This window comes from Alexandromys fortis, unplaced genomic scaffold, assembly GCF_014885135.2.
Source record: "Alexandromys fortis isolate MF-2015 unplaced genomic scaffold, M_Fortis_MF-2015_v1.1 scaffold_98, whole genome shotgun sequence".
Classification (NCBI taxonomy): Eukaryota; Metazoa; Chordata; class Mammalia; order Rodentia; family Cricetidae; genus Alexandromys; species Alexandromys fortis.
Genome location: NW_026068002.1, coordinates 5,324,486 through 5,345,749, shown reverse-complemented (window position 1 = coordinate 5,345,749; position 21,264 = coordinate 5,324,486).

Below are 21,264 nucleotides of genomic sequence, written 5' to 3'. Positions count from 1 at the left end.
GTTTCTTACAAATATCCATCTTGAATCATCTTGAAAAGCTCAAAATGGTCTGAGTGTAAAATGTCATTTATATGAGAAATTCAGGATGCCATATATATGTATATATATAGTGTTTCTTACAAATATCCATCTTGAATCATCTTGAAAAGCTCAAAATGGTCTGAGTGTAAAATGTCATTTATATGAGAAATTCAGGATGCCTTGTGGCAGAACTGAAAAGGTGAGGATAGAAATACCACAGGAGGCCACTTACATGATGAAGGTGCTGGGGCAGTGAGGAGTTACACCCACCTCTCACTTGCTTCCTTTCTTAATTCAGATTGTTTTGCTCCAATCCCTGAATTGATAGGTGAGCTCCTGAAGATTTCAGTTCCCCTGTAGTCCAGGACCTTGGGTAATAACAAGTATACTCCTATGATTTTCCTAAGCAACCAATTTGCTGCACAGCTCTGGCTTCAAGAGCATTCTGTATGCCGCCGTATGATTTATTTTGAAATATGACCAACATCAGCCTTCTGAACTTCCTCACTCAGGTATGTTCATTGACCATGTCCCTGTAAGGACAAACTTCAAACAATTTGTACTTTTTTCTCTCTGACAAGGGAGGGTTGTAGGAGACATCAGAAAATACAGCTAGTAAAGAGACACAATTATAACCCAGTTATAAGATGGAGAAATTAACCCATAATGGTGGTTAATCACTCTTAACTTGATAGCACCTAAAGTCCCCTAGGATACATTTGGGCATCTCTCCTAGGATACCAACATCTGTACATTTCTCTAAGAAAGGGTCCACATCAGATTAAGTAAGTTGGGGGAGAGCTATCTTAAATGTGCAAAATTCTATGACTTGGGCTGAAGTTCAGAAATAAATAAAAGAAGCAGCTAGATGAACTTGAGCGTTCATCCTTCTATTCTTCCTGACCAGGTGCTCACACTTCTGCCAGCAGGCTCTCCTCATGATGATGAAATGTACTTTCAAACTGCACCAAAATAAACCCTCCCATTCTTAAGTTGCTTCTTCTCTAGTATTTGGCACCAGCAAAGAGGAAAGCAAGTAATACACCTGCTGAATTCTGCATCCGATGTGCAAGATGCTCTTCCAAAGGCATTTGAAGAGCTCCCTTAACAATTGAATGCTGTTGCTAAACATTTGGTGGTAGAATAGTCCTTGAATTTGGAAAACAAGCATTGTAACATATATATCAAGGGAGGTGCCTGGCATATGATAAACAATGAATGTCTGAATCATAATCAAAACATCAAAACAAAGTGTTAGTTGTTATCCTTGATGAAAGAATGCGGTGTGCCCTAAGTTTATCAGGGTAAACTTCACAGAGGATGAAAATAGCATCAAAAATTATCTAGACATGCAATTACTCTGTTACTAGTTATGCAATAGTGACACTCCAACTCCAGAATTATCTCTCCGCTCCTCTGCTGCTTGAGTGGTTTGCAGTTGCTGATAGGATAGGATGAGTTTCTGCATAGAGCCTGAGTTAGGGTTTGTTATCAGGGGATTAAGCAGGCTCCTCACTGCTTGGTTGGGCTGAAAGGATTCACCACATTCCCCGAGTTAGCAAGTGGAAGAGGATTTTTCCTTCTGCTATGGAGCTGAGTGCGAATGGAGCCAGGATGAGGTCTAAGCAGAACCTGATCCTTTCAGTCTTGGAAGTCAGCTGAGTGGCTTCTCTAGTGTGAAGTCTCAGAATCATACGCCAGCATAGCTGGACTGAATTTTTTCTCAAACCTTGATAATGGGGATCTGCAAAAGATACACACATTATGGCTCATCGCTACATGGAAAGGACCTAGTATCTGGTTATTATTAACTGATATGTGTAAATATTTTTATGTGCATTTATATTTTTTTATGTGTGTGTATGTGGTATACAGAGCCTTTCTGTTTCTGTGGGTGATTTGGTAACACAGCACACATGTAGAGGTCGAAGGATAAAATCCAGAGTCAGTCCCTGTCTTCCACACTGTTGGGTCTCCAGTGTTCACTGCTACATGAATCAGGCTAGGTGCTCCATGCGCTTCCAGACTCTACCTCCACCTCTCTCTGTGAATGAGATGGGATTACAGAAGCTTGCACTATGCATATGGATTTTACAGGGCTCCGGGGCTCCAAACCCAGGTTGGTTGACAGGCTTATGCAGTGAGCACTTCACCCACTGAATCATCTCTCCAGACTTATTTACATACATTTTAACAGCACACGCAAACCAGTGCTAAGTTCAATAGACTGGTGTGCCGGCCCTGCCTCTAAAATTGGCCACGTCTTTATAGGGATGGTGGGTTTAGAGTCTCACATTAATGATGTTTGTTGTCCTCATGCTAAAGCACATGATGTGATTCATGCTTCTGATGACCATGACATTCTGAAAGCCTGCTGACGTCACATGCCTCCAAGACGGTGCTGGCGTGTAATCCCCCTGGCCGGCAGTGCTGTTATTTTCCCCATTAGCACTGGCAGCCAGTGGGTCAAGAACTCAATGACTGTACATTGAATGAATTAAATGGATAATGATGTTTTCTTAAACAGAAACACATTAAGAAAAATGCCCCTTAAATCCTACAATTAGGGCCAATAAAACAAACTAGGAAATTTGTGCCAGGTCAAAGTTTCATCGACGTCTCCCGTTAATGAAAATCCCTGCCTGTGCCTCAAATAGGTTAGAACTCAAGCAACTTCATTCCCCTCCGGAGCCATCTTTTTCTAGGGGCATCTTGGCACTTCAGGGCTTTTTACAGACTGTGTTTCTTTAAAATGCTAATATACACACAGACACCAACCTTGGAAGCAAACATTGTCCATCTTTAAAACAAAGCAAAAACCACATGCTTTCGGAGTACTTTGGAACAAACACATTATCACTTCCTTGTAAACTTTCTGAATAAATTAAATTTTATCATTAATTTAAAATGTATGAGAACAATAATTCAGGTACTTGAAAAACTATTACCATGAACCTTGTGTTACTTCTTTTATTTATTTGTTTATTTATTTAATTTATTTATTTAGAAACAGCTCTGGTGGTCCTGGAATTCACTTTGTAGACCAGGCTGGCCTCAAACTCACTGAGATCCACCTGCCTCTGCTTCACAAGTGCTGGGACAAAAGGTGTGTGCCATCACCGCCCAGCTGTGTTACTTATGCTTTCCTAAGCTTGTATTCTACATTCAAAAACTTAAAATATAAGATTTTGGGGTTGTAGAGATGGCTCAGGAGTTAAGAGTGCTTGCAAAGCAATCCCAAGGACCACAATTCTAATCCCAGCACCCACAAAACAGCACCCATTCCCGTTCTGAAGGATCTGATAGCCTTTGCTGGCCTCTGTGTGCACAGGCAGACACATATGCATACTTGCACAGAGAGAGAGAGAGAGAGAGAGAGAGAGAGAGAGAGAGAGAGAGAGNGAAGGAGAAGGAGAAGGAGAAGGAGAAGGAGAAGGAGAAGAAGAAGAAGAAGAAGAAGAAGAAGAAGAAGAAGAAGAAGAAGAAGAAGAAGAAGAAGAAGAGAGAAAGAGAGAGAAACACAGATAAACAAATTTAATTGTTTTTAGAAAAGGTAGGATATTTTTAACATGAACTCATTCATTCCACAGAATCGGTTTGTATGGTCGTGAAGAATGTGATAAAGGTGGCCGTCCAGGTTTTGAACAAGTGCACTGACCTTCAGAACAGTATTTTAGAAAACACTCGTGGGTTCTTCTTAGAATTATTTGGCAGCTGTCTATAAACATCTAAGCCTGTTGCAGGGGGAAAAGCGGCTCGCAATATCAAGACAACAGTCCCATTAAAAAGAAGTGGTTCTGAGCATCACATTCTTACAATAATACTATTGGCCTTTTGCCTCTGTCATAATACACGTTAAATATTCATGCTGATGTTTATTTTCTAAATGCAAAATGGAGTTAGAATAACAAATAAAGTCTAGCATCTGGTGATCAGATTTGGGTATATAGTATATTTTGTTTTCTTTTGTGGGTTTTTATATCTTTGATCAAGGTAACTCTCTGAATAATGCATAAACATTTCTAAAATGCATTTTCATGGTTGAGGTTAGGGTGGATAGTCAGGTTCTCATCCTGAATGGAAACTGGTGATTGTTCCCTTCCATAGAACAAAGCTACGGTGAAGATAGGCCTTGCACCCCTAACCAGTTCTGAACCCAAATATTCTCTGTCAGTTCATTTTCTAGGAAAGCATAATGCTATTTGCAATAAAGGCTAGATTACATGAGACATCTTTCTTGGAGTGACCTAAAAATAATCAGAGGATCTAAGAAATGTGTTGTATTTACAAAGGATAAAATTACTGACCAGTGTGAAATGTAGCAGAGAGAATACTCTAGATAGTTACTCTATGATGGTTGTGCCTTTGGCGGGGGGGGGGGGATCATTTTTATCTCTCTCTTTATCCTAAACCAAATGGTTCATGTAGTTAAACTTTTCTTGGGGGTAAACAGATATTGGAGCTTTCGTCTCTGTGCTGAGGACTTTCAAAGTGGCAACTATCTTAAAAACAAACAAACAAAAATAAACAAACAAACAAAACCAAGGTGCTGTAGATCTAAACTCAGAGAATTGCTGTGAGATTGCCCATGCTTGGTTTAAACTGACTATAATTTGACAAACCCACTGAAGATGAAATCCCTCCATGCTAACTTTTGACAATCAACATAACCACACATTAGACCTACCAGCTACATAATTGGCAGAGTCCCGTGTCAAACAAAACTATGCCTTACCTCATTCAAAGTGACAGGAATTTCAAGCTAGTAGCCACAGAACAGCAAATATAGCCTCACTAAGAGTGAAAGATGTGAGCTACTGCATGGTCTTGTGTTCACTAATACATCCACCATAGACTGTGTGTAAATCTATGACTGTATTGAGGCGGGGGATTTGACTACACACCGCATTCCCTGCAAGGCTAGCCTCAGTGACTCTTCCTAGTGCTGGAGAGTGAAGGACACACATCTGTCCTTCTCACTGCCTGGTGCCATTATTTAGCTCTCTGGCCGTCTGCTACAGCAAGGAGGTGGCTCTCTCCGTCGAGTTATAATCCAGCTGAGCTGCTAACATCTTTTGTGAAAAACACCTTGTCTTTTTAATTGGATTCCAGAGATGATCCCTTTCGTCGGCCACTCTTTGACAATGTACCTAAGTGTGCATTGCATTCTGTACATAATGGGCTGGCTCTCGGCAATTTCTATATCAGAGGATTGTCATTCTCAGCTTTATGTCTGAACTGTGAAGAAACTTAGAACAATAATCTTTTCACTGACTAGGCAGAGGCGCTCATTCAACACATCTTTATTGAGTGCCTCGTGCTCATGTGTGTGGTGCTTCTGCATTTGCTATAATTTAACAGAAAAACAATACGTCTCTTCGCTTTTGTTGAGCATGAATATTAATTAGAACCATATTAATTGCACTAGTGAAATTTAACTCAATCTATTCTACAAATTTCACAGGTAAGTATTATAGTTACTTAAATAGATGATAGATAATAGATTTAACTGATGGGTGAATAATAGGAAGTTAATAGATTGCTTGGTAGGGGGATAATATGATCAATAGATTGGTGATAGATGATTTTTAGACAGGTAAGTAGTTAGATGATAGATGGGTGATTGACAGTTTGATAAGTAGATAGGCAAACAGACAGACAGATTGCCTTCACGTTTGTTTAGATTCGGAATACAAAGCATGCTATTGGAAAAGTGTTTCTCTGCCTTCCTCCTTCCCCTTCCCTCTGCCTTCCTCCCCATCGTCTTTTTCTTTGTTAGCACACTTTCCTATGGGTTGGTTTTATAATAAAAACAGGATTTTTTCCCATGTGGTGAGACAAATGCTTATAAATTCCTCCATGGCACATGTCAGAAGGGAAAAGACTCTCCATTTTATCATCCAAAATATCTATCATCTATCGGAAGCAACTGAATAGCCTTGCCTCCGGTAGGGAGGACCTGAACCGCTATTTCCAGGTTCATGGTCTCTGACCCCAAAAAATCGAAAATGGAGCTCACACATACACACACACAAAAAAAAAAAAAGAAAAGAAAAGAAAAAAAAAAGGTGCAGGTGGTAGGGGTAGGGGGATATACTGCTAAGACAGACAGCAAGTCACATGTGTGAGGATGCTCTGAGGGCCTAATTCTCAGGGCTCCTTTCTGAAGGGTTCTAGACAAGAAGTAGTTACTAAGTGCTGCAGCGTTGCAGCGTGAGTGGTTCTTGTTTTGATTGGTAGATGAGGTCAAATATTCACTGTTACTCCTGTGCATTTCACTTCTCATAATGCATCTGATTTTGGTCTTAAGCATTTCCCAATTTTACATAGTCATAAGACGGTAAGTAAGGGATTCTCCGCAAAAAGTTAGTAGAGGCCACATTTTTGCCTTACTACCCATGGACACAAAACAAGTTCAGGTCAGAAGAGCCCTTTTATTCTTCATACTTGGATACATTAGAACAAGTTTGAATACAAGTGTCTGAATTTGATTGTTACTGGGGAAAGGGAAACTTCTACCATTGTTCAGAGGTTGGAGTAAGTGTAGCCTAGTACAGGTGAGGGCTTGAAATGTTCCTGAGGCTCCTAGATACACTGCTTCTAGAGGAGTGTGTGTGTGTGTGTGTGTGTGTGTGTGTGTGTGTGTGCAGGTAAACAACAACAACAAGGAATTAGGTGCCAAATACATTGTTGTAAGAGTGGGTGGACACAATCCAAACCCAAATGGGGGGCAGCTAAACTGTCCCCTATGATTGTCTACTTAAGTCATACTTGCAACACATGCCTGCTCTGAAGGAATAGCCACTTCCTGAAGTCTGAGTACTGTTACTAGCCATCCATGAGAACAATAATTGGCATCCCTTAATACTCATGGAAGTAGGGGTGGGACATTTATAAAAGTGAAAAGAATAACTTTGGTTACTTAATCTGCAGGATTCTGGTCAGATGAAATAGTGACTGTCTACATCATGACCACACTCAGACCCTCAGCTCACTGCAAAGGGACCTGGACACCTAAACTCTGGAGGGGGATGCGTGCTGCTGACACCTGCTGTCCTATGTGGATGTGGTCCAATCACTGCACCAAGAATAGTTATTCACAAGCCAGGCGGTGATGGCGCACGCCTTTAATCCCACACTCGGGAGGCAGAGGCAAGCAGATGTCTGTGAGTTTGGGGCCAGTCTGATCCACAAGAGGCAGTTCCAGGATGGGCTCCAAAGTTATAGAGAAACCTGGTCTCGAAAAACCAAAAATAAATAAATATAATAAAAAGGAAAAAAGAATAGTTATTCATACTAATTCTCAAAGGAAACAATGGAACCACTAGCTCTGTCTTCTGTGTGGTTTGCTTACAGTTTGGAAATCTTCAGCTGTTAATTCTGCCCAGTTTTGTTTCCTACACACAAAGATGCTGTTGACCATTTTGTTCACATGCATTAATTGTACATAACAATAGAATGTCAGCTTCATGCATGCATTTGCATGCCACAACAGTTTCATATATGTATATGAAGCCTTTTGTCCAGTCCCTATGTCTCCTTCCCACTCAAGTTCTCCTTCTCAATTAGTCCCCTTCTATATTCATGTCCTTTTGTGTGTGTGGCCCATAAATTTATTTAGGACTGTTTCTATGAGCAGCCACGTGGGAGGGCGGTATTGAATTTTTGAACTTGTTCAAAAATATTTAACCTTTAGTAGCCAGAACTGCTAGTCAGTGAAATGGGACATATACTGGTCGTGGGGAGCAGCACAGACAATGGGAAGACATCTGACTCCCCTTAAGAAGAGTCCAAACATGCTGGAGTTCTTTTGGCCTTTTTCTCGAACTTTGTTCTTTGTAGTGAACTCTGAAGAAAGGTCATAGTGTCCCTGTAGAAGGCTAGGGAACCTGGGTATAGAAAGACAGCTGGCAAAGAGCCTTGCAAGTGACAACTAGGAGTGAGACCGTCACTACATCATTTCTTCCTCCCTGTGTGTGCCACCAGAAACAGCAAACCCAGAAAAGTCATAGCGCTCCTTGCAAAGACATGGCGGGCCTCTCCTTCCCCAGTGCTACCTCGTCCTCCACACCCACACTCTAAGCGTTTGACAGCACACTCTGACCCATGTGACAACACCCTGGGAAAATGTCCCTCTTGTATATATTCTTTACCAGTGGGGTGATGGGACCCTTAAGCTTGTCTCCAAAACTCCTCAGCTTCATCAGAGGACACTTCTGGGGGCCATGGTGCTGGTTGGCGTCCATCCTCTCCTAACAGAGGGAGGGGGTGATGGGAGCATTCCAGCTGCTCTGTGAGATGCTCCACCAGGTCAATGGGATGACAGGTCCCATTGCGTGGCAGTTATTGCAGCCTCTGAAACCCCAAGACAGTGAATTGCTGAGCTCCCAAAGATGAGATAACCAAAGCAATGGCTTCAGCAGCAGAGAGGCTGGCCAGTTTCAAACAGTTGCATCATCACTGTCTGCACTCAACGTGGCCTGAGTGGTGTGGTCATTTTGGCATGAGTCTCAGGGCAGGAGTCTGAATGAAGTGGATCAGAGCTTCTGAAGGACAGGAATGGCATTGGGCTGACGACAACACCTGCTTGGAGGAACAGCCCAGTAGTAGCAGGTTTTTGTTGGGTAACAAATAAATTCACTGTGTCCAGGTATGGAGTGTGTGTGTGTGTGTGTGTGTTATGTTATGTTATTGTTTTTAGCTTTAGACAGGAAGAAGGAAAGGAAGCAAGGTAAATAAAATGGTATGAATAGAAATTCCAGGAACCACCCAAGAAAACCTAAAAATACCACATTCCCTAAGTGGCATTTGCCAGCTGCGTGCAGTATAGAGCTTTGGAGCCTGCGCTGTCCAGGGAATCTACCAATGTCCCACGAAGCTCGTTGTTTTCTCCTTTAACGCATCCTGTCAGCACACTAACAGCCCCAAATCTCTCTAATGGCAGCAATGTTCCCAACAGGCCGACTGGCAGGTGTCTGAGGGAAGATTCTCTTCTCAAAATGGCACAGTCCTTCTGTGCCGCCATCCTTCCTACGGGCTCTGGGACCCTCACGGGTGTCCTTCTGGCTCTAAAGAAGCAGAGCTGTGATCCCAACAGGGTCTTATTTTTGCCTCAGGTTGACAGAACTTGAGGCAAAAAAACTGAAGACAGCTTACCTTTATGAAATGTCATTACAATAGTCTTGCTCATATTAAATAATGACAACAGAAATGGATTGCCTGATACTGGTCTTCAATTTGATTTAATTTATCAAAAAATGTCCACAACTCCTCTTGATCTGCTTTTTACACTATATCCTACATTTTAGACTTGTCAAAATCTTCCCACCATGCAAGCTCAGACTTAGGGCTTCAGTAGTGGTATTTATTTCTCTTTCCATAGGTATTTGTTCAAAGCTGCCTGAAGAAGGCAATGTTGTGAAGATGCTTGCCTATGGTAGCCCTTATCTGTCTTTTCTTACTGTGCCCACTCTTTAAAGAGCCCTTGCTCCTGCTTCCCTCAGGCTCACAGGATTTTTTTGGTTTTGTTTTATTTGCTGGCTGCTAAGGAGCCACCTCCATAGTGAGAACCTCATTTACCGGTCTATGCCCAGGCCAGTTCACCCAGAACTCCAAGGGCAGCATTAGGGTAGGTGAACTGGAGCAGACACCTTTCACTGACAGTCCCAAACTGTAGAACTTCAGGCAGCTCAATCATAACAAGTCTCACTGATGTGGGATTCTGTATTTGTGTTGCTTTTATTGGTTGACGAGCAAAGCTGTTTCTGCAACTCTGCAACTGTCTTAGCACAGTAAAGCCAGGCAGGAAATCTGAACAGAGATATATAAAGAGAGTAGACAGAGTCAAGGAGACGTCATGTTGTTACCTAAGGAGAAAGATGTCAGAAAATTACTGGTAAGCCACAGCCCTGTGGCGATACATAGATGAATAGCAATGGGCTAATTTACAATGTAAGAGCTAACTAGGAATAAGCCTGAGCTTTTGGACCAACAGGGTTGTAATTAATATAGCTTCTGTGTGATTATTTAGGTCTGGGCAGCCGGGAAACAAAACTGCAGACTCTGTTACATCTTACTTTTCCCATCTGTATCACAGAAAGATATTTACTTCAGAATGCTTTCTCATACCTGAAGCCCTCCTCACAGTTGGGTTCTCCCCTGCTCAATCTCACATCTCCTCACCAGCTCTTTTTTCTTTTTTGTTTTTTAACAGTCTAAGTCTGACCAGATGGCTCAGCACTTGCCACCAGGCCTGAAGATCTGAAGGCAACTCCAGGTTCCATATAGCAGAAAAAGAGAACTCCTAGATATTGTCCCCTGGATTCCACATGTGTATAGGCACACACATAGACACAACGTGTGTATGCAAACACACACACACACACACAAATATAATTACGTAAGTTTCAAAACCAGAAAAAATCTGTTCCGAGGAAACATAACAATCATGTATGTGTGTGGAGTATCCCATGATAATTACATATACATATTTATTACATAATGATGCCAAAATATCTATATGTTTAACATTTTCTGTTTTTTTTTTTTCCATAATGAAGCCTCAGATTCCTCTTGTCTACAGACGGTGTATGACATTGGCTTCTGTAAACTGTAGCGGTTGCCTATGCTGAAGAGATAGCCCTCCCTCTTCCTCCTGTTACCTTTGTTACCCTCCCTCCCTCCCTCCCTGCCTCCCTCCCTCCCTCCCTCCATGCTTCTCTCTCCCCCTCCAGCCTCTAGACACAACTATTCTATTCTACTCCCTTATGGTATCAACTGTTTCAGTTCTCATATTGAAGCAAGATCATCTGGCATGTCTGTTCTCCCATTCTATTTGCTGCAGAATTGCACTATTTTTAAAGCACAGTGATGTGATGTCTCATTTTGTATATATTCTACCTTTGCTTTCTTCTTCATCTGCTGATGGCTGATGAATACCCTGTAGGTTGGCTACAGTGCATCTGGGTGTTCTTCTGTGGTCTAGTGCTCCCTTACTTCTTAAGTCTCAGCTTAAGGTTCACCTCACGGAAATCATTCCCACCTGTCTAAGCCTAGTCAGCGAAGCATCTTTATTTTTAGCTGCCACAATTTTAAATAATCTTGTGCTATTTATTTATCCCACTGTTTCCAGTTTTTTAAATGTTGGATGCCTTGTTTTTGTAGGTTACAATCCCTATTAGGGCAGTGACTATCTCACTTCTTCCTTGTTACGCTTCTTAGGACAGCACCTAGTGACCAGAATCAAGTTTTTTTTTTTTTTGATCTTCACTAGCATTTATAGAGACATACCAAAGGGGAACTAATAGCCCATTTACTCAGACTGTTATGCAGCTAGAGACAGCCATAATTCCTTATGTTTGACAGATGCTTAAAGGCTATCAGAAAGTGAGACACTCCATAATAAGAGGAAAATTTAATAAAAAAGCATGATATAATTTAGACTTGGATGTACCCTAAGGCTTGTGTGCTAAGCATGACATAATTTTGACCTTGAATGTACCTTACAGGCGTGTGTGCTAAGCATGATATAATTTAGATATTGGGATGTACCTTACAGGCGTGTGTGCTAAGCATGACATAATTTAGACCTTGAATGTACCTTACAGGCGTGTGTGCTAAGCATGATATAATTTAGATATTGGGATGTACCTTACAGGCTTGAGTGCTGAAGGCTTGTTCTCTAGCCTGTAGCAGAATTGGAAAGGGATAAGAATCTCAAAGATGAAATCTAGTCAAAGAAACCTAGGCCTTTGAGTGTGTGCAATCAGAGACTATTCTTTTGTGCCCCAACCACCAGACCTGTTATTATTAATAACACAGAAACTATATCAATTACAATATACTTTGGCCTATTAGCTCAGGCTTCTTATTTACTAACTCTTGCATTTTCAATGAACCCATTTCTATTCTTTTATATTTTACCATGAGGCTTGTGGTTTGTTACCTCTTGCTTCTTGGCTGCTACATGGTGTCTCCCTGACTCCACCTTCTTTCCTCCTCTATCTCTGCTTCGATTTCCCACCTTGCTATATTCTCCTCTGCCATAGACCAAAACAGATCATTATTAACCAATGGTAATAAAACACATTCACTGCATACAGAGGGGAGTTGTACTGTAGGCATGTGCTCTTAAAGAGGATATTGAGAGCCCAGACCTTCCCTCATGCTCTACCCTGAGGTGAACAAAGTCACTTTGTCATGTGCTGTTCCCCCACAGACCCAGTGCCTCAGAACCAAGTCACATGGACTGTGTCTTAACTACTTTTCTAGTAACATCATAGAAAGTATTGAATTGTGGAGCTCATAGTTCTGGAGAATGTGACAGGATGTCCCCATGGCCTGACACCAGAGGGATAGCAAGTAACCTCCACTAGCCATGAAACCCCGCTGGGTTATGCCACGTATGTACTTGCCTCTGCAGTCCTTGCGTCTGATACCCTATGCCACTTGCCAAGAAAGATCTGGGTTCTGCCTTTTGACATATACATGAGAGTCTTCCTCCACATAGTTAGCAACCCAACAGGGATGCAGCCACTCACTGTCCTCTGTGTTCCCGAGTCTTTTATCTGTGTCATCCAACCCATATGACATTTTGCAATAGGGTATTCTTCAAGTCTGTGTTCTGTCTAACAAACTTGGTTGAAAGTTCCTTGACGTTGTGCATCCATGCCAGTGACCATTAGTGTGTCCCTTCTCCATTTACAGCAGTAGAGAAGGTAGCAAACAGGGAGTGCTACGTGATGTTTAATTACAGGAGCTCTTGCTTTGGCTCTGTGGTTTAGAACTATAGTTAACTATACTGTCTGTACAATCTTAGGTTAGTTTTTAAAAATATTTTTAAACTTTGTCTCCGTTCTTTATGAAGTGAAAAGAATAATATAATAACCCCTTAAAGCCTACTGCAAGCCTGATATTTGGGACCTAATCAATCATGAATGTTACTTCTTATATTATTTCAAATATGAAAGCAAGTTGAAATTAATTAGAAATAGTTTCTTTGTAAAATATGTGTGCACATCCATAAATATTTCCAAATGTTAGATTTTATGAAAATGGGCTGTTTTTGAAAATGTTCAAATCAATATGAACACTAATTCAACTGGAAATAATAGGAATATGTTCATTATTTACATCAGTGTGAGGGCCAAACTAAAAGAGAGATTGATCTAGAAATAGAATATATCAGTAAATGTGTATATATTTAAATATATATGTATCCATGATATTCTAGAAGAAACCATTCAAAGTACAGTTTTCTTTTATGCACTTCTCAGGCAATATATTCACTCACTAGCCAAATGACAGCTCCTGAAAAAATTAAGGTCACATGATGTGGTAAAAAGACCTGAACTTGAAATCAGAACACATGACTTGCTACCAATCATTTGCTAGCCATGCAGCCTCCTATAAACTGTCTATCTTGAAAAAGTCTTTTAACTCCCTTGTACAATGGGGCCATAACTTTGAACTCGGGATTAGTGAATCGTACATGTGAAGAAACTTCTATTCTGGGCTATGATTGGCATGCTCATCTGAGAACAGAAGTGGCACCACGAATTAGCTGGAATGGAGAAAATATATACAAATATATTTCTGTTAAGACAGTGGGAGAAGACACAGGTTAACCACGTCTGAGAGTTAAGATCCTACAGAAAAAGCGCAATGGCCACAATTTAACTCAACTGTTCCTCTTTCTTTCCTCTTAGGACTTCTGTTTGTTTTTGTCTGATTGAGAGCCTGCAAAGCCAGGGAGAAGGTGGCTGCCAGAGGGCAGGGGAGCCAGCAGTCCTGGCACTGTCCTGGGACTGTGCAGAGAACTGGAGTTCAGGCCAATAAGGAATCAAGGGCTTGAGAGACCAAGATCATTGAGAATAAAGAGGCACAGAGAAGGAAGCCTGGCATTGTCTGATGCTCTGCCTTAGGCGTGGGCCAACTCTTCATTAAGCAATGTCAGGGGTTAAGAAGCTCAGTAAAAATGCAGCTGAGAAGAGAAGTGAGATCTGGCAATCTCACCACACTGAGTAAACAAAACTCGGAACTCAGCCCTGCCAAGGAGAGAGAGGTCATTTGTAAACACTCCAGTCTTTTTAGTCTGTCTGGCAAAGCTGCACTCTAGGAACCAGAGGGAAAACAGAAGTAGGCCAGGACTTAAAGTGAAAGCAAGCTATCCAAAGGTGAAGTGCTTGAGAGCAGGGAGAGGTGAACCTTACCTGCAGGGAGGAAGTCGTGCAGACTCCATCACGGGGTCATAGGACATGCCCAGAGCGCTACACTTAACCGTACGCAGGCCCCAAAATCTAAAGAAGAGAGAGTTACAGGTCAACTAGATGCTGATAGTTTTTAGACACAAAACTTTAATTAATGACTTGAAGGAGAATGATACGAGCAAGTTTCAATAGATTGGAGGCTGATGCTCAATATTCAAGTTGAACCACTGAGTTCTGCAAAGTTGGTGGGGAGGATCATAGGGAGAGAGAGCTACCCGCGTCTCAGAGCTTGGAGCTAGCAGATTAGGATTTTAACTGATGTTCGTATGAGATTATTCTCTTTTCCTGTGAGTTCTTGCTTACATATTCACCAAAGTGTAAGTGGGTTTGCATGCACATGTGTGCACATGTATTTGGTGACCTAGTTGATATAAAAGGTCTTCTGCCTTTTTCTTTGAGGGGGGTCTCTCAAGTAAGAGTTTGTTCATCTAGGAGCCTTGTTAACCTTCTTTCCTTGGGGATTGCCCCCCATCTCTCCCTTCCAAGGTTGGAGCTACAGGCATCCAACAAGCATTTAGCAGTTACATGGGTTTAGGAAACTCAGTCTCTGGTCTTCTTACTTATATCTTAACCTACTTAGCTATCTTCTTAATCCAGAGAGTATCTCATTTAGAACAAGTTCTTATTTTTCTGCGAGAAAAAAAGTGAAGACTGTGGCTTCTCTCCAGCAGTGCAGAGTTGAAGCAGCTTCTGCAAAGTGAAGTCCTTGTGCATTGAGGCCAGTGTGTCTCACAGGGGTCCAAGCCCCTGTGTGTCCTGCCCTCTAATTGAAATCCAGCCAACATTTTGAAGAATTTCTGTTCTGGATGTTTCCAAAGGTTTCCCTGCTGCCTGTTCTACACTCTCAGAGTCTGGGAGATGAGTGGATAGAAACATGGAGACATCAGCTGGTACTGGAGCCTTGACGTTTTCGTTTTTGTTTTTCTGGTATTATAGAACTGTAAAAAAAAAAAAAAAAGTCTCTTGTTTGCATCTTTTCAGCCTTTTTCCTCAAGCAGATCCTGGATTCTTGGCTTGGTGCCCACACCAAGAATCTACACATCCTCCCAGGGAAAAAGAAATTTCTAGAAACGAAAACCCCACATGTATTCACTTCTCCTTTCTTAGGAATCTTGGCTTTCTAGCTCGTACTGTTTTAGTAGCTTTCTCGCGGCTTGAGGGAAATGTTTCCTTATAGACACATTTGAGTTGATCTTATAAAGAGGCTTTGTCTGTCTCAATTTAAACTCATTCTTTCCTGCTAGGTAGGACCAATAACGCCTCTTGTTGACATTTATTGATAAGAATACGTCACAAGCCTTTTGTTCTAGCACTTTAATCCCAGGAGAGGCAGGTAGATCTCTGTGGATTTGAGGCCAGCCTGGTCTACAAAGCAAGCTGCTATGCAGTCAGGGCAACACAGAGAAACCCTGTCTCCAGGAAACAAAACCAAAACCACAACAATAACAACTAAAGAGGAATGTGAATTGTCACTGAGTCAGTGAGAAATAATAAAAACAACTGCTTAGAAAAAGTGACAAAGTGTCTATCCCAAAGGTGTTAGTGGTGCTTTTTTTTCTCATTGTGACAGAATACCTGGCAAGAAGCAACTTGAGGCAGAACAAGTTTATTATCTATGGCTTACAGTCCGTAGGAGTTCGATTCCCCCTGACAGAGAAGCCTTGACTATGGGTGTCCCAGTGATGGCAGGAGTGAAGGACATCTCACATCAAACTCACTGCTTCCTCACCTCTCAGGGGATCAAGATGGGGACAGAGTTTTTCTGGAAGCAGAGCAAGGGAGTATAAACCTCAAGTCCAAGTCTCAGTGACCCACTTCCTAGGCTAAGCTCCATCCATCAATCCCTCCACAAAGTCTCAAAACAACACCATCCACTGGGGACCAAGTATAAGAGATAGTGGCAGGGTGTGGGGGACACCTCCCATTAAAATATTGTCATCAGATTAGAACAATTCTGCACCAGCACGTTTAGGTATTTATCAATGCATGTGCGCTGGAGTCCCGTTAAAAACAGCTCACGTCTTCTCCCCAGTAGAATGATGTCAACTGTATTCTATTCATTCAGAGATAGTACAAACTACAGCCACTGTGGGGTTGAGACTATGTGTCCACTTAACTGTGCCAAACATCTAATCCACGCAGCACCTAAAATAAACCAAAGACAGTGGAAGGAGAGAGCTGCTGCTTTTGATTGCCACCTGCTTGAGCTGGGACAGTGGCCTTCTGCCTGTGGGTGGCCACTTACCACTTGCCCACCTGCATCTCCAGTTTGCAGGTGTCTAGCAGTTGGCAGGAGTTGTCGGCCTCCGTAACCACAGCCACTGATTTCTCGGGATAACTATGTTTTTAAGTAAGCACGCTGCGTCTGTGTGAATGCACGCTCTTGTGTGTGTGGGCACGTCTGTGAAACGGTTGTTTCCCCGGAGAATCCTGGCTTGTGCAACCACTTACACCCTGGGGAATTTCACAGTTTCTAGCAAGTTTTTAAATCCTTAGAAACTTGAGTTCTAAGAAAGAATTGCTAAATAACAAACATCACAGACTTAGTTAATTTCTAATATTCTATATAATTTCAGTGAAAATTTGTAGGCAGAAAACTAATGAAAGAGAAAATAAAAAATATGCTGCTCTAGAAATAAACTTAGCAACATCAATGCATTCTGATGATGCCTTCCCCAAGTCTTTTATTATTATTGTTATTTCTGTAAACTGTGAATGTTGCCAGTATTCCAGCTTATTTTTTTTGTCTCCACTGCTCAAAAGCAAAATACATTTTTTATTGTTTTTGCCAATTGTCTCTTAGTTTCATGCCTTGTGTTTAAAAGTGTCAGGTTCACATTTGTACTGCTGTATCTTAAGTCTGATGTGTCTGGGCTTTAATGGATGTAGAGGGTACTTTACCTGGCTCGTCTCAACATTCCAACAATAACAAGACCCTTTGCAGTAAGCAGCGGCTCTTGATCTCATTCTGTGGTCAGACATTAGGGTAATGCAACTTTCCCTGCACCAGAGGGACTCTTTGAGAAAGATGTGAGAAGACAGAGACTTTTACAAAAGTTACACAATGCCACATTTTGCTCATAGAAATGACCTAATATAAACAACTATCAATACTTCACAAACTCTCATAAAATAAATTATATATGAGGCTGATTTTCTCCCAAATACAAATTCTTTCATTTAGAAATGTCAGCATGTTTGCTAAAAGCAGAGTGGCTTGCCCGAATTTTCACTGTTTACTAATGCACCAACTTTGCAAACGGATCTTGAACTTAGAAAAGTCACTTCTCAGTCAAAGCCAGGATTCTGGTTGTTTCTGTAATTAAAGGGCTATCTCTATGCTGCGTGGATTTTTTTTCTCTCATTTTAGAACACACCTGCATACTTTTACAGAATTTCAAACTGACAAACTTGGTAATAATAGCACAAGGGACTGTTATACATACAGTAATCTTATTTACCAATTGTTTACAGTAAGTATGTCTTCTTTATTCACCCTGTTTCCCTGTTCCTTTTCTTGTTTACACACACACACATACACACACACACACACACATATATATACAGAAAGAGGGAGAGAGAGAGAGAGAGAGAGAGAGAGAGAGAGAGAGAGAGAGAGAAATGAAGAGAAAGTATTATGCCACCATACCTCTAAATGTTTCAATATTTCCTAAGAATAAGAAATTCTCACAAGTACAATTACCAGAAATTCCCATTGATCCTGTACCATTTTCTAATCAACCATTCATATTTTATACTCATTTCTTTAATTTTTCTCCAATACGGGATGGCCCAGCACACTTATTGCACATGTCTCTCCTGTCACCTGGGCACACTGGCTGTTTGACATTTTTAAGTGATAAAGAAAAATTAGACTGTTGACTCCTTTTCCCCATGGATTTGCCAGGTGTCCTTGCATGAGTGGATTCAGCCAAGCATCTGAGCTACAGAGACAGCATGCAGGGACTGCTTTGTCCCCTTGTTTTGCATCAGAATACACATGATGGAGGGGTTGGTGTTGTTTTAAAGGCCATCATTTGTCACAATAAGGTGCCGGTCATATTCTTTTCTCCAATTTTACCCATTAGTTTTAATAACTCTGTGGTGTGTGTGCATGTGTGTGTGTGTGTTATATGTAGTCCGTGGTACATGTCTAAAGGTTGGAGAATAACCGCAGGTATCTGTACTGATTGTTTGTGCTATCACAAGCAAAGCTTGTCTGGGTATCAGAGTGTGGAGCAAGTCACTAGTTAGCCATGGAGGCCAGACAGTGGTGGCACACACCTTTAATCCCATCCCAGCACTCAGGAGGAGGGGGCAGATGAATCTCTATGAGTTGAAGGCCACCCTGGGCAACACGAGGTTGGTCCAGTCTCAAATAGAAACAGAGTCAGGTGGCTCACATCTCTAATCCCAGTACTTGGGAGTTACTCACCTTTAATACTAACATTGGGGAGATGGAGACAGAAAGGGATGTGGCTGGGTGGAGAGAGGTATAAGGTGGGAGGAGCAGGAGCCCAAGGCATTCAGTCTGTGGGACTTGCAGAGACAGGATCGCCCTTTGGTCTGAGCATTCGTGTAAACAGGATCTTGTCCCCTTCAGTCTGAGGATTCGATAGAGGTAAAAAGTTTCTCTAGTGGTTGACTCCTTTACTTCTCTGATCTTTCAGCATTTACCCCGATATCTTACTCTGGGTTTTTATTATTATGACCAATTAGAATTTGCATTGCCCATTATCCATCTTCTCCTTCTACCTTGTTTAAGGTAGGCTATCATGTTAACCACGGTGTATGCCAGCTTAGATGGCCCTTCGGCTTTCAAGGATTGGTTCTCCCATCTCAGCTTCCCAGCCTGCAACAGGGATGTAGGGGTCACAAGCACACCTCACTGTGCGTGGAATTACAGAATTATGGGCTGTGGGACTCTGAACTCAGAACTCGCCTTTGTAAGGCAAGCATTCTACCCGTCTCTGCAGATCCGCTGTGTTGCTGAGCAGCCGCTCTACCGTTCTGCTACAAAGATCTTCTTCCCTCCCTTGGATTTGGTGCTAACTTATTTGATGACTTCATTATGGAACCAAGATTCATAGCTTAATAGATACGTTATAGTGGTTGCAATCTATTAATGACATTGTCTTTGTGCTCAAATTTCCCAACGTTTGGCTACTCTTCAAAGATGATTCACATATATGTGAATATGTATGTGCAGAGGTTTCTCTGTGTGGGGGGTATGTGTGCATGTTTCTATGTTTGTGAATATGTCTGTGAGCGTTCCTTTATGTGTGTATGTATGCATATCTCTGTGTATGTGTGTATGCACGTCTACATGCCTCTGTGTGTATGTATGCCTGCCTATTGTATGTGTTCACACATTCCTGTTGTTCACTGAGCACTTCTTTACTTAGAATTCAAAGATAAATTTTTATATCCATTTATCCTATTGCTTCTTTAAAGACTGGCTGAGGATTGGAATCCTAGGTCATACCAATCTTTCTTCCTGCATGTGTGTAGGATAAATTGATCTTTTACCAAAAGGTTTGGATCATTCGCTGGTCATATAGAAGGTACTGGCTGACTGAAATCTGTGATCTTCCAAATGCTGCAGAGTTCATTGCATATGCTCAAAGAGAATTAAATTTATTAAAATCACCTCTAACCAGAAAGTTTCTAAGTATCAGGATGCTATCAAGTTCATAGTAAATGGTACGATTTTTTCCAAAATTCTAATGTTTATTTGAAAGTTTAAATTTAATACTGACCGCAAATACTCTCAACTGATTTCCTGAAACTGTCAGATTGATTTCAATCTATTCCAACATAATTCATGTGTCAATCATTTCACCACTCAGAAATGATATTCCATGAAAAAGTTGGCAAGCTCAGTTCACATCTTAACCAACTAAGTATGTTTTTTACGTGTATTTCCTATCTTCTCACATACAATAATAAAAAAAATGTAACTGGGCTCAGGGGATGGCTCAGTTTGTAAAGTTTGCTATGCACCGCAGACCAAATGCAATAATGTATATCTGCAATCACACAGCAGTATGGAAGTCCAAGAAAGAAGCGTCCCCGGAAGTGTGTAAGCAGTTAGCTTGGTGTATGGAGTGGTAAACAAACAAACAAAACAAAACAAACAAACACTGGCACATTTCTATCCAAACTCACTCATATTAACACATACACATGCACATTCACACATATGAACACATCCATACCTACCCATGAACACACGAGAACATACACAGAGTCATATACCCAAGAGCTATGATTTTTAAAAAATTAATCCTTTTGGTGCTTCACCTAAGATATTCCTATTAGAAGTCTGTACTCCTTTTCCTTTTGATTGTTAATGCAAAGCATATGAAAGATGATTTTCCAGTACAGGTGGCTGGCTCACTGGGTCTCACTGGGTGCTAACAGTTTTTCTCAGTTGCTTATCATGGTGTTTGTGAAAATGCTAACAGCACCAAAAAGAGAAGAAAAAGCCTCTGACCTTCCAGTAGTAGTGTGAAAATAGTATTATCCCCACTGACCCCTCAGGGCCGTTCTTTAAAAATTGCTGACAGAGCTTTACCAACTGTGAGAAAGTTAAGTTTTATATCAATCACCATCAGTAGTCCTTAGCAAGATTTTGAGGAAGGAGATGTGTGGTTTCATTTGAAGTAAAGCTTGGCAGAAAGACTTTAAAATAGAGGATGTGTTTGATGGTGTTTTTTTTACAGAAAAGAGGAGGAGTCTGTCAGAGAAGGATCGTGGCAGATCTGAGCAGTATTACCTTTGAATTGTCAACTAAATACCTAAACAGAATGGCTTTGTAGCAGCTTCCAAGTCCAAAGCTCAGAGTGAGTTCTACCCTAAAAATCTGTGCCTGGGGTTATTTACATACAGATAGAATTCAAAATTAAGGTAACTGAAGCTATTAAATAAGAAGAAAGTTAAGAGAAGGGAGGGGAAATATCCTAAACTACTCATG